The 13886-nt window shown below is 48.2% G+C and overlaps 1 protein-coding gene across 4 annotated transcripts in view; it reads right to left on the bottom strand.

Annotated features, from left to right (window-relative positions):
- Positions 1 to 8344, bottom strand: part of ST3GAL5 (ST3 beta-galactoside alpha-2,3-sialyltransferase 5) — a 45064-nt gene extending 36720 nt beyond the window's left edge. For 2 of the 4 annotated variants that reach the window (XM_038752524.1, XM_038752526.1), the window contains exons 1-2: positions 8260 to 8321; positions 5701 to 5918 (exon numbers count right to left, since the gene is read on the bottom strand). The gene's annotated coding sequence lies outside the window, so the exon portion shown is untranslated. Of the gene's footprint in view, positions 1 to 5700; positions 5919 to 8259 lie in introns of all 4 variants that reach the window. The other 2 variants (XM_038752525.1, XM_038752527.1) reach the window with 1 other exon arrangement.
- Between the last annotated feature and the right edge of the window lie 5542 nt (positions 8345 to 13886).

The following is a 13886-nucleotide window of genomic DNA, read 5'->3' as shown; positions in this document are numbered from 1 at the left end:
ATAAATATGATTGATGATTTGGCATGGAGGGAGGACAGAGTGTGAGCACATCCCTACTAACCACACTGTCACGTTTTCTGTCATTATGTCACTGTGAGCAAACCACTATACCTTAAAGCAAGTATTCTCTTCATTCCCTAAATAGAAGACATGTTAACCAGAATATAATGGGTTTTGAACTTTGTCCAAAGAGGAATGACTTAAATGAACTCAAAACCTACTGCACAGCCTTAACCGCCAGGGAAGAAAATTTTCGAGACAGTTGAAGAAACCAAAATAGAAAATTGAGGTGGTAAGAACCCCTTATTCTATATTTAAAATTCCACTCCAGCAGCAGAAGTAACCAAATGAAAACTGGGATCTCACATCCTTTATGCCCTCTAAAACCTATAATTTTATGTTTTTAAAATATCTGTCAATTTTTTTTCACTTGAAGTCCAATAAGCATGCCCCATCACAGCTCCTCCAAGAGGTCTTCCCCGACTAAGCCCTCCTTTTCTTTTCTCCCACTCCCTTCTGCATTTCCTTTGCACCCTTTATTCACCCCCAGGACACTTATGCCCATATTCATGACTGTAAGCTCCTTGTGAGCAAAGAATGAGTCAACCCTGTTAAATTGTACTCTTCCAAGGGCTTAGTAGTGTTTGGTGCACAGCACTCAAGCCTGAATGAATATTCATTTATTCAATCGCATTTATTAATAATGATGGCATTTATTAAGCGCTTACTATGTGCAAAGCACTGTTCTAAGCACTGGGGGGTACAAGGTAATCAGGTTGTCCCACGGGGGGTCCACAGGCTTCATCCCCATTTTTACAGATAAGGGAACTGAGGCCCAGAAAAGTGAAGTGACTTGCCCAAAGTCACACAGCTGACAATTGGCAGGAGCCGGTATTTGAACCCATGACCTCTGACTCCAAAGCCCGGGCTCTTTCCACTGAGCCGCGCCTCTTCTCCATAAATAAATCATATTTATTGAGCACTTACTGTGTGCAGAGCACTGTACTAAGCGCTTGGAAAGTACAAGTTGGCAACATAGAGAGACGGTCCCTACCCAACAACGGACTCACAGTCTAGAAGGGGGAGACAGACAACAAAACACGTAGACAGGTGTCAAAATTGTCAGGACAAATAGAATTAAAGCTACATGCACATCAATAACAAAATAAATAGAATAGTAAATGTGTACACGCAAAATAAATAGAGTAATAAATCTGCACAAATATATATACAGGTGCTTTGGGGAGGGGAAGGAGGTAGGGTGGGGGGATGGGGAGGAGGAGAGGAAAAAGGGGGCTCAGTCTGGGAAGGCCTCCTGGAGGAGGTGAGCTCTCAGTAGGGCAACTGATTTTGGAAAAGTGCTTAAAAACAGTTTGTAAATATTGTAAATTTAAAGTGTTTCATCACACAAAAATTTGCTAGCCCACAATTTTTAGATACTTTGGATGACAATGAGCATGGAGAAATAGAATACTGCAGATGGCTGTAATTTCCATTTCTATTAAAATTCTCAGCTTGCCTTAAGACTTAAAAGGCTTAGCCTAATTTTCTCTCCATTCTGGGCCTCGGTTTTTTTTTTTTAAATGGTATTTGTTAGGCGCTTACTATGTGCCAGCTGCTGTACTAAGCGCTTGGGGTAGAGCGAAGATTATCAGGTTGGACACAGCCCATGTCCCCCGTGGAGCTCGCAGTCTTACCCATTTTACAGAAGAGGGAACTGAGGCTCAGAGAAGTGAAGTGACTTGCCCAAGGTCACACAGAAGACAAGGGGCGGAGCTGGAATTAGAACCCACAACCCTTCTGACTCCCAGTACTCAACCATGCTGCTTCTGGTGGATTCTGAGGCAGCTTTAAAATAGGCTGAATATGGAGCTAGCAACGCCACCCAAAAGTGCTTTAAAAGTACTGGGAAAATGATCACCAATGTCTTCACTAGAACAGACAAAAATGGGCTTATTTCTCCAAATTTCTTAGCCTCCAGATGGTTAACAAATGCCAAATCCCCTGCATAGAGGGGTGGCTGAGTCAAAAGGCAACTACAGGGCAGCAGCTTCTCCAAGGAATGGCCTGAACGCAGGAAACTCCTGGAAGGCAGTGAATACGTGTCTTATTCTACTCTTCCACGAGAGCTCGGCGTAATTTTGCTTTAAATGCATTCGATAATTTTGCCTGTCTGATTGTTTTCTTGTCTGTCTCCCCCTTCTAGACTCTGAGCCAGTTGTTGGGTATCTGTTGCCGAATTGTACTTTCCAAGTGCTTAGTACAGTGCTCTGCGCACAGTAAGCGTTCAATAAATACGATTGAACAATTGAATGAATTAATGGTAATCAGCACTGATGGGGAGGATGAGGAGTTGGGGACATCATCCTTACTCCCTCTTACCCACTATACTCTCTCTGCCCCTCTCCATCCCCCCATCTTACCTCCTTCCCTTCCCCACAGCACCTGTATATATGTATATATGTTTGTACATATTTATTACTCTATTTATTTTACTTGTACATATCTATTCATTTTATTTTGTTAGTATGTTTGGTTTTATCTCCCCCTTTTAGACTGTGAGCCCACTGTTGGGTAGGGACTGTCTCTATATGTTGCCAATTTGTACTTCCCAAGCACTTAGTACAGTGCTCTGCACACAGTAGGTGCTCAATAAATACGATTGATGATGATGATGCACACAGTAAGCTCTTGGAAGCAGCCTGGCCTAGCGGAAAGAAGACGGGCCTTGGAGTCTGAGGATGTGGGTTCTAATCCTGGCCCGGCCACATCTGCTGTGTGACCTTGGGCAAGTCACTTCCCTTCTCTGGGCCTCAGTTCCCTCATCTGTCAAATGGGGATTAAGAGTGTGAGCCCCATGTGGGACAACCTGATTACCTTGTATCTACCTCAGCACTTGGAACAGTGCTTGGCCCAGAGTAAGCGCTTAACAAATATGACAATTCTAATTATTATCATAATGGACGGACTATGCCTGGCTCTGGAGCTCGACAAAGCAATTAAGAGATAATCATCTGGCATCCCCCAGTTCAGCTTTTTATTCTTTTGGCTCATGTGAAATGTTCTTCTAAAGAAAGAAAGGAAAAGGGAGAAAATGGAGCTGCCTTGTCTCAACCCTTGAAATAGTATGCAGCTAAACAGAGGGAAAGGTGATGCCAGTTGGGTAATGTTTTCTTAATGGGTGGTGTATAGTATCGTCTTTGTTTCTTTAATGATATCCACAAAAAAGCCTAGCATCTTCAATTGTTGCTGATGATGATATTTAAGAGCTTATTAATTGTGTGTACAAATATTTAGCTAAAAAAGCTTAAGATGGCTTTGAAAGAATCCATATTTCTTTCTTTGTTCCCATCCCCCAAGCCCTGGCCCAGGTAAAACTTCAAAGTCAACTCACTTAACTTCTGTCATTTTTTAAAACGGTATTTGTTGAGTGCTTATTATATGCCAGGCACTATACTAAGCACTGGGCAAGATAAGAGCTAATCAGCTTGGACGCAGTCCCTGCTCCACATGGGGCTCACAGTCTTAACCCCCGTTTGAACAGATGAGGGAACTGAAGCCCAGAGAAGTGAAGGGATTTGCTCGAGGTCACACAGCAGACGCGTGGCGGAGTCAGGATTAGAACCCAGGTCCTTCTCACTCCCAGGCCCGGGCTCTAGTAGCTTAAACACACAGGGAATTCAATTTTACTATATCCATCCAGCGGGTTCGGCTTTACACATTGCACTTCTACATAAAAGGTACGCCTCTGACACATCTGTGCTTGATTCAACCGGGGTATTTATTAAGCGCTTACTCTGTGCAAAGCACTGTTTTAGGTGCCTGGGAGGGTACGACACATGAGAATGAGCAGACGCGTTCCTGGCCGAAATGAGGCTGTTGAAGCCTATGGCTCCAAGCATCATGATGAGACTGCTTTGCTGCTACACAGGAAGACATAAATTTATTTTGGAGGGGAAGTTATTAAAAAAAGAGTGGTTTTGCCCCACTAAGTCAGAACAGACTAAGTGTCTGTTGTGGAAGTACAACTGGGGCTTGGGTCTCCGGCTGATAATAACCGGGAAAGGATGGAGGAGCGAAGACTACCTACCTTCACCCTCAAAATACGATTGAATGAATAAATGAATCTGGAAATATGGGTACGGTCAAGAGCTTGTCCCCTGGCTTCACTCGGGTGAGGAGCTCGGGTTAGGTCGACGACTAAACCCTCTTACTAACCTGGCACATCTATAATTGCACTATTTCTGTCATTGATTTGTTTACCTCGGGGGGGTTCGTTTAAATATTTCTTCCTCTAGACTTTGAGGGTTCCTTATGGGCAGGAAACGGTGTCTACCACCTTTATTATCATTATAATTATCATTAGTAGTATTTTACTATATTGTTCTCTTCCCAAGCAACTAGCAGCACAGACAGCAAGCGTTCAGTAAATACCTTGTGTCTATTCCACCCTCCTTTTGAAGTGAGGAGCCTCTGAGGCCCAGGGATCGTGTCTGAATCAGAGACCATGCAATCTATCTGGAGTTTCATACAGGGTTTTTCAAGTGAAGAGGACTTAATGCCATTGATTATATATTATTCAGCCAAGAGATGATTACCGTTATGAATATTAAACAGAGAGCATTTTATTATGCAACAATTTTCTAACGCATTACACAACTAATATCTGTTTTTAACCATCCCCAACAGGGACATTTGCCTTGACCTTCTCTTTGTCCTCAGTTTTTTTGGGGGGAGGTGGTACTATTGGTTCTGATTTCTTTTTGACGATTCTTGACAGATGGTTGTACAAAACAGGGCTGTAAACTTCCCGAAGCTCAGCATCTTCAGGAAAACATTCCTCAAACGGTTTCGAGAACCTGACAGAAAACCAGGATGTGGGGATCCAGGTCTGGGAATAAATCTCCCCAGGAGGGAAGCAAAGAATCCCTTTCATCTCTCTCATCAACATCAATCGTATTTATTGAGCGCTTACTATGTGCAGAGCACTGTACTAAGCGCTTGGGAAGTACAAATTGGCAACATATGGCAAAACTTAGTCCTCGATCTACCCTCTCCCTCTACCCTAACCCAGACTCCTAGGGGAGTTCAAAAGAGTCAACGGCTCCCTAACTCGTTATATTATCAATCAACCAACTTAATCAATAGTATTTATTGAGCACTTACTACATGCAGGGCACTGTACTAAGCACTTGGGAGAGTATAACACAACAGAGTTAGCGGACCCGTCCGTGGCCCAGAGTATTCTGAAAGGGCAGTAACGTGGCCTAGTGAAAGGAGCAAGGGACTGAGAGTCTGATGACCTGGGTTCTAATCCTGACCCTGCCACACGTCTGCCGTGTGACCTTGAGGAAGTCACTTCTCTACTTACCGCACCTGTAAAATGGGGATAAAGACTGTGAGTCCCACGTGGGTCGGGGACTGGTATTTATTAGCTTGTATCTACAAGTGCATTTAGTAAGGTGCCTGATACACAGGAAGCGTTTGACAAACACCATTTAAAAAAAAGGAGGAAAAAAAATAGAATTCGGCACCCTCAACCAGCCTCCCCACCAACCCCAATTATTCGCACCGAGTTAGTCCGAGGGTGGGATCCCATCCTGACCGGCTGCGGGGAGAGAAGAAGAAAAAAGAAAAAAGAAAAGTCTGCCCCAAGAGAAAGGGCATAGTGCAGAAAAGACATCTAGAGAGGAAACTCACAACTTCTTCAAAAGAGACGAAACCAAGGCGAAAATCAGGAAACGAATATCCGGCTGTTTGGCAGGAAATAAGCGGTCAACAGATATTCCAATTATTCCAATCCATGAGCTCTTGGAAACCTGGTGTCCAGGCAGTCTTCCCAAGGAACCTCGGCCTCGGATGGCCCAAATCTCCCAGCCAGCTTGAGAGGCGATCACTGGATTTTGGACGCCCTGAGCCTGAAACATAAGGGTGGAGCCCCAGGGTCATCATCATCTGATGGCATTTATTGAGCACTTACTATAATAATAATAATAATGGCATTTGTTAACCACTTACTATGTGCCAAGCAGCGTTCTAAGCCTTGGAGGGGGTGGTACAAGGTAATCGGGTTGCCCCTCGGGGGGCTCACAGTCTTAATCCCCATTTTACAGATGGGGTAACTGAGGCACAGGGAAGTGAAGTGACTTACCCAAAGTCACACAGCTGACAAGTGGCAGAGCCGGTATTAGAACACATGACCTCTGACCCTATGTGTTGAGCTCCGCACACAGTAAGCGCTCAATAAATACGACTGAATGAATGAATGTACTAAGTGCTTGGGAGTGGACAATACAACCAACTTCCTGCCCACAACGAGCTTACCCCAGCAGTTAGAACAGTGCTTGACAGTCAAATACCACAATCATCAGCATCATCAGCATCACCACCATCATTGATATTTCTTGAGCACTTACTGTAAGCACAGCACTGTACTAGGTGCTTAGGGGAGTCCAACACAGTTGGTAAGCATATTCCCTGCCCACAACGACCTTACCCCAGCGCTTAGATCAGTACTTGACAGACAAATCCATCAGATATTTATTGAGCACTTACTAAGCGCAGAGCACAGTACTAAGCACTTAGGAGAGCACAATACGAACAAATTAGCAGGCCGGATCCCTGCCCACAGCCGGCTTCCAGTCAACAAATACCATAATCATCATCAAAGCACTAAAGCACGGTACTAAGCCCTTGGGAGGGGGCAATAAAACACTATACAGGCACACTCCCTGAGCACGACGACGAGCTTACATTCCAGACGAGTCCCATCCATTCATTCAATCGTCTTTACTGAGTCCCTACTGTGTGCCAAGCACTGTACTAAGCGCTTGGAAGAGGCGCCTGACCACAAAGAGCTTGCAGTCTGGGGGGGGGGGGATGCGGGGGAGGGGATCCTGGGGGGCGGGAGGAAAGGGAATGGAAGGGGAGGAGAAGAAAGGAAGGGGGACGGGGGGGAGGGGAGAGGGAAGGGAAAAGGGGCAGGAGGGGAGGGGGAAGGAAGGGGAGAGGAGGGGGGATGGAGGGGAGGGGGGATGGAGGGGAGGGGGATGGAGGGAAGGGGAAGGAGGGGAGGGGAAGGAGGGGAGGGGAAGGAGGGGAGGGGAAGGAGGGGAGGGGAAGGAGGGGAGGGGAAGGAGGGGAGGGGAAGGAGGGGAGAGGGAAAGAGGGGAGAGGGAAAGAGGGGAGAGGGAAAGAGGGGAGAGGGAAAGAGGGGAGAGGGAAAGAGGGGAGAGGGAAAGAGGGGAGAGGGAAAGAGGGGAGAGGGAAAGAGGGGAGAGGGAAAGAGGGGAGAGGGAAAGAGGGGAGAGGGAAAGAGGGGAGAGGGAAGGAGAGAAGGGGAAGGGGAGGAGGAGGGAAGGGGAGGAGGGGAGGGGGGAAAAGGGGGAGGGGGAAGAAAGGGGAAAGGGGGAAGGGGAAAGAGGGGAGGGGGGAAAAGGGGAGGGGGGGAAAGGGGGAGAGAGGGGAAAAGGGGTAGAGGGGGGAAAAGGGGGAGAGGGGGGAAAAGGGGGAGAGGGGGGAAAAGGGGGAGAGGGGGGAAAAGGGGAGAGGGGGGAAAAGGGGAGGGGGGAAAGGGGGAGGGGGGAAGGGGGGAGGGGGGAAGGGGGGAGGGGGGAAGGGGGGAGGGGGAAAAGGGGGGAGGGGGAAAAGGGGGGAGGGGGAAGGGGGAAAGGGGGAAGGGGGAAAGGGGGAGAGGGGGAAAGGGGGAGAGGGGGAAAGGGGGAGAGGGGGAAAGGGGGGGAGGGGGAAAGGGGGAGAGGGGGAAAGGGGGAGAGGGGGAAAGGGGGAGAGGGGGAAAGGGGGAGAGGGGGAAAGGGGGAGAAGGGGAAAGGGGGAGAGGGGGAAAGGGGGAGAGGGGGAAAGGGGGAGAGAGGGAAAAGGGGAGAGAGGGAAAAGGGGAGAGAGGGAAAAGGGGAGAGAGGGAAAAGGGGAGAGAGGGAAAAGGGGAGAGAGGGAAAAGGGGAGAGAGGGAAAAGGGGAGAGAGGGAAAAGGGGAGAGAGGGAAAAGGGGAGAGAGGGAAAAGGGGAGAGAGGGAAAAGGGGAGAGAGGGAAAAGGGGAGAGAGGGAAAAGGGGAGGGGGGAAAAGGGGAGGGGGGGAAAAGGGGAGGGGGGAAAAGGGGAGAGGGGGAAGGGGGTGAGGGGGAAGGGGGAGGGGGGAGGAGAGCGAAGGGGGGAAGGAAAGGGAAGGGGGGAAGGGAAGGGGGAGGAAGGGGGGCGGGCAGGGGGAGGGGGGGACGGTGCCCCGGCTGGGCCCCTACCTGGGCGGCTGCAGACGGTCCCGCTCCACCGCGCGCGCACGCGCACACGCTTGCCCATCGCCCCGGCCGCCGCCGCTTCTCCTCCTAATAACGGGGCGCGGGGGGCCGCGGGGGGGGGGGGGGAGGGAGGGAGGGGCGCGGCCCGGCCAATCACCGCCCCCGCCGCGCTCCGCCCGTACCACTGGGCCCTCCGGGGGGGGGGGGGGGGCGGAGCTCCGGCGCCGACCACCCGGACGCCAAGCGCGGGGGGGGCGGGGGAGAGGCGCGCGCGAGGCCGGCCGTTAGCCCACCTTGGTGTGGGGGGGGGTGAGGAGGCCCGGCCTCACGGCCCCAAACCGGCCTTCGTCCGCCCCCCCAACACCCAAAAGTCGGCGCTCAGAACGCTCCTTGCCATTCAGTCAGTCAGTCCGTCCTATTTATTGGGCGCCTACCGTGTGCAGACCGCTGGACTGAGCGCTTGGGAAGCCACCATCTAGAGGCGGTCCCTCCCCCACAGCGGCCTCACAGCCTAGAAGGACAACAAGACACATTCACAAAATAAAATCAATAGAATATGGACAAGTCAAATAGAGTAATGATCCGCTTTGCGCTTCGCACATAGTAAGCGCTTAACACACACCGTCATTATTAGACTGGGAGCCCACTGTTGGGTAGGGACTGCCTCTATGTGTTGCCAATCTGTACTTCCCAAGCGCTTAGTACAGCGCTCTGCACATAGTAAGCGCTCAATAAATACGATTGATGATGATGATGATGATTAGTATTGTTATTCGCCCTCGGCCCCGCACCACTTGGGCCTTTATAACTGTATCTGCCAAGCCTTCACTAGCTGCCACTTGCGCCTTCATGATGATCATCGTGATCAAGCGCTTAGTACGGTGCTCTGCACACAGTAAGCGCTCAATAAATGCGATTGAATGAATGACGATGATTTATTTTATTTTGTTAGCCTGTTTGGTTTCGTTCCCTGTCTCCCCCTTTTAGACTGTGAGCCCACTGTTGGGTAGGGACCGTCTCTAGATGTTGCCAACTTGGACTTCCCAAGCGCTTAGTACGGTGCTCTGCACACAGTAAGCGCTCAATAAATACAATTGATTGGTTGGTTGATTGGTGGTATTTGTTAAGCGCCTACTACGTGCCAAGCACTGCTCTAAGCGCTGGGGAGGTGACAAGGTGATCACGTTGTCCCACGGGGGGCTCACGGCCTTCATCCCCATTTGACAGATGAGGGAACTGAGGCCCAGAGAAGTCAAGTGACTTGCCCAAAGTCACCCAGCTGACAACTGGAGGAGTCGGGATTAGAACCCATGACCTCTGACTCCAAAATCCGGGCTCTTTCCACCGGGCCACACTGCTTCATCGGTTCCATCGTGTTTATTGAGTGCTTACTGTGTGCAGGGCACCGTACTAAGCGCTCGGGAAGGACAAGTCGGCAACATTCATTCATTCAATCGTATTTATTGAGCGCTTACTGTGTGCAGGGAACTGTACTAAGCGCTTGGAAAGGACAAGTCGGCAACATTCATTCATTCAATCATATTTATTGAGCGCTTACTGTGTGCAGGGAACTGTACTAAGCGCTTGGAAAGGACAAGTCGGCAACATTCATTCATTCATTCAGTCATATTTATTGAGCGCTTACTGTGTGCAGGGCACTGTACTAAGCGCTTGGGAAGGACAAATCGGCAACATTCATTCATTCAATCGTATTTATTGAGCGCTTACTGCGTGCAGAGCACCGGGAAGCAGCGTGGCTCAGTAGGAAAGAGCCCAGGCTTTGGAGTCAGAGGTCGTGGGTTCAAATCCCGGCTCCGCCACTTGTCAGCTGTGTGACTTTGGGCAAGTCACTTGACTTCTCTGGGCCTCAGTTACCTCATCTGTAAAATGGGGATAAAGACTGCAAGCCCTCTGTGGGACAACCTGATCACCTTGTAACCTCCCCAGCGCTTAGAACAGTGTTTTGCACCTTGTAAGCGCTTAATAAATGCCATCATTATCATTATATTATCATTATAAATCGGCAGCATTCATTCATTCCATCGTATTTATTGAGCGCTTACTGCGTGCAGAACACTGTACTAAGCGCTTGGGTTGTACAAGTTGGCAGCATTCATTCATTCCATTGTATTTATTGAGCGCTTACTGCATGCAGAGCACTGTACGCGCTCGGGATGGACAAGTCGGCAACATTCATTCATTCCATCATATTTTTTGAGCGCTTACTGCATGCAGAACACTGTACTAAGCGCTTGGGAAGTACAAGTCGGCAACATTCATTCATTCCATCGTATTTATTGAGCGCTTACTGTGTGCAGAGCACTGTACTGAGCGCTTGGAAAGTACAGTTCGGCAACATATATAGTCGGTCCCTACCCAACAAAGGGCTCACAGTCTAGAAGGGGGAGACAGACAACAAAACAAAGCACGTAGACAGGTGTCAAAATCGTCAGAACAAATAGAATTATAGCTATTCATTCCATCACATTTATTGAGCGCTTACTGTGTGCAGAACACTGTACTAAGCACTTGGGAAGTACAAGTCGGCAACATTCATTCATTCCGTCGTATTTATTGAGCACTTACTGTGAGCAGAGCACTGTACTGAGCGCTTGAGAAGTACAAGTCGGCAACATAGATACAGTCCCCACCCAACAACGGGCTCACAGTCTAGAAACAGATAATTATAGTAATACCGGTGGCATTTGTTAAGCGCTTACTACGTGTCAAGCACTGTTCTAAGCGCTGGGGAGGATACAAGGTGATCAGGTGGTCCCACGTGGGGCTCACAGTCTTCATCCCCATTTTACAGATGAGGGAACTGAGGCACAGAGAGGTGAAGTGACTTGCCCAACATCACACAGCTGACAAGTGGCGGGGCCGGGATTTGAACCCATGACCTCTGACTCCCAAGCCCGGGCTCTTCCCACTGAGCCACGCTGCTTCTCTCGAGATAAGACATAGAGACAAGAGAGAGACAATCAATCAATCTATCAATCAATCATATTTATTGAGCGCTTACTATGTGCAGAGCACTGTACTAAGCACTTGGGAAGTACAAATTGGCAACATATAGAGACAGTCCCTACCCAACATTGGGCTCACAGTCTATTGTACTTTCCCAGGTGCTTAGTACAGCACTCTGCGCACAGTAAGTCGATCAATAAATATGATCATATAATAAATATCAATAAATATGATCGACTGAATGAATGAAATGCCAAAATGTCCTGGACTGAGGGTGGCCACTTGTCCAGTTCTACAGTGGACAGTCTGGCTTCAATTAATACTGTGAACCCCCCAGTGCTGGGCGCATAGTAAGTGCTGAATAAATCATCATCATCAATCGTATTTATTGAGCGCTTACTATGTGCAGAGCACTGTACTAAGCGCTTGGGAAGTACAAATTGGCAACATATAGAGACAGTCCCTACCCAGCAGTGGGCTCACAGTCTAAAAGAATAAATGCCAATATTGTTATCATTATTATTAATTGGCGGAGTGGGATTTGAACCCGTGACCGTGCTTTATCAACTAAGCCAATATACGGCACAGTTCGATGTGTCTCAAAGCTGTACCTCCCAAGCGCTTAGTACAGTGCTCTGCATACAGTAAGCGCTCAAGAAATATGGTTGAATGAATGAATGGAACAGGACTCGTCTTCGTTTCGTTTTCAGCACCAAATCCCTCTCCCTCCATCGGCGTGGCTCAGTGGAAAGAGCCCCGGGCTTTGGAGTCAGAGGTCGTGGGTTCGAATCCCGACTCCGCCGCATGTCTGCTGTGTGAACTTGGGCAAGTCACTTAACTTCTCTGAGCCTCAGTTACCTCATCTGTAAAACAGGGATTAAGATTGTGAGCCCCACGGGGAACAACTTGATCACCCTGTATCCCCCCAGCGCTTAGAACAGTGCTCTGCACAGAATAATAATAATAATAATAATAATAATAATAATAATGGCATTTATTAAGTGCTTACTATGTGCAAAGCATCATCATCATCATCATCAATCGTATTTATTGAGCGCTTACTGTGTGCAGAGCGCTGTACTAAGCGCTTGGGAAGTACAAGTTGGCAACATATAGAGACAGTCCCTACCCAAAAGCACTGTCCTAAGTGCTGGGGAGCTTACAATCAATCAATCAATCGTATTTATTGAGCGCTTACTGGGTGCAGAGCACTGTACTAAGCACTTGGGAAGTACAAGATGGCAACATATAGAGACAGTCCCTACCCAACAGTGGGCTCACAGTCTAGAAGCGGGAGACAGAGAACAAGGTGATCGGGTTGTCCCACTGAGAGCTCACAGTCTTCATTCCCGTTTTACAGATGAGGTAACTGAGGCCCAGAGAAGTTAAGTGACTTGCCTAGAGTCACGCAGCTGACAGTTGGCAGAGCTGGGATTTGAACCCATGACCTCTGACTCCAAAGCCTGGGCTCTTTCCCCTGAGCCACGCTGCTTCACATAGTAAGTGCTTAACAAATGCCATTATTATTATTATTATATTATTATCTCCTGCTGCCAAGTCCCATGACTTGAACACTGGATTCATGAGGCCCTTGCCCTGAAACAATCACATTGCTCCACACGTCTAGCACAGTGCCTGTTCATTCATCCAATCGTACCTATTGAGCAACTACTGTGTGCAGAGAGCCCAATATAACAATAAACAGACACAGTCCCTGCCCACAGTGAGCTTCACATGCCTCACATGAGGCCTCACATGAGACCACACACGCTTCTCATCTCACGGAAGCAAGAGTCCTTGGTGACCGTCCTAACCACTCAAAGTCTCCGGGCAAGGGAAGATGAGCAAGTGCGAAACAAGCTCACATGCTACCAGAATCATGCGAGGGGAATCATGGTTTAGCTGGGCTCATTTTGAGTGACGATGAATCATTCATTCCTTCAATCGTACTTATTGAGCGCTTACTGTGTGCAGAACACTGTACTAAGCGCTTGGGAAGTACAGGTTGGCACCATCTAGAGACGGCCCAACAGTGGGCTCACAGTCTAGAAGGGGGAGACAGACAACATATTAACAAAATAAAATAAATAGAAGAAATATGTACAAATAAAATAAATAAATGAACCCGAATCGACTGCGCGCACAAAAGGGTAGAAAGTCCGTTTTTTTCTGGATTTCTTTTCCTTTAATCCTGGCTTAGCGCAGAAAAGAATGTCTGTAAAAGTGCAAGACGATTACTAAAGCCTACAATCTCTCTCCTCTTCAACAACTGAAACCTTCCTCAGTTTAGGAAGAATTCTTCCTGGAACTTCCTAAAACAACTCTGATGCCACCATTCCCTTAACCACGTACAGGATGCAGCTGTCTCAGTGCTGTCAACCACGGCTATTTAGTAAGCGCCCACAACATTTATGGGAGTCAGAAGGACCTGGGTTCTAATCCCAGCTCCGCTGCTTGTCTGCTATGTCACCTCGGACAGGTCACGAAACATCTCTGTACATATTTATTACTCTATTTATTTATTTTACTTGTACATTTCTATCCTATTTATTTTATTTTGTTGGTGTGTTTGGTTCTGTTCTCTGTCTCCCCCTTTTAGACTGTGAGCCCACTGTTGGGTAGGGACTGTCTCTATGTGTTGCCAATTTGTACTTCCCAAGCGC

This window comes from Tachyglossus aculeatus, chromosome 10 (assembly GCF_015852505.1).
Source record: "Tachyglossus aculeatus isolate mTacAcu1 chromosome 10, mTacAcu1.pri, whole genome shotgun sequence".
NCBI classification, from domain to species: domain Eukaryota; kingdom Metazoa; phylum Chordata; class Mammalia; order Monotremata; family Tachyglossidae; genus Tachyglossus; species Tachyglossus aculeatus.
Note: the sequence above shows the minus strand (reverse complement) of the source record. Positions and strands in the feature narration are given on the sequence as shown.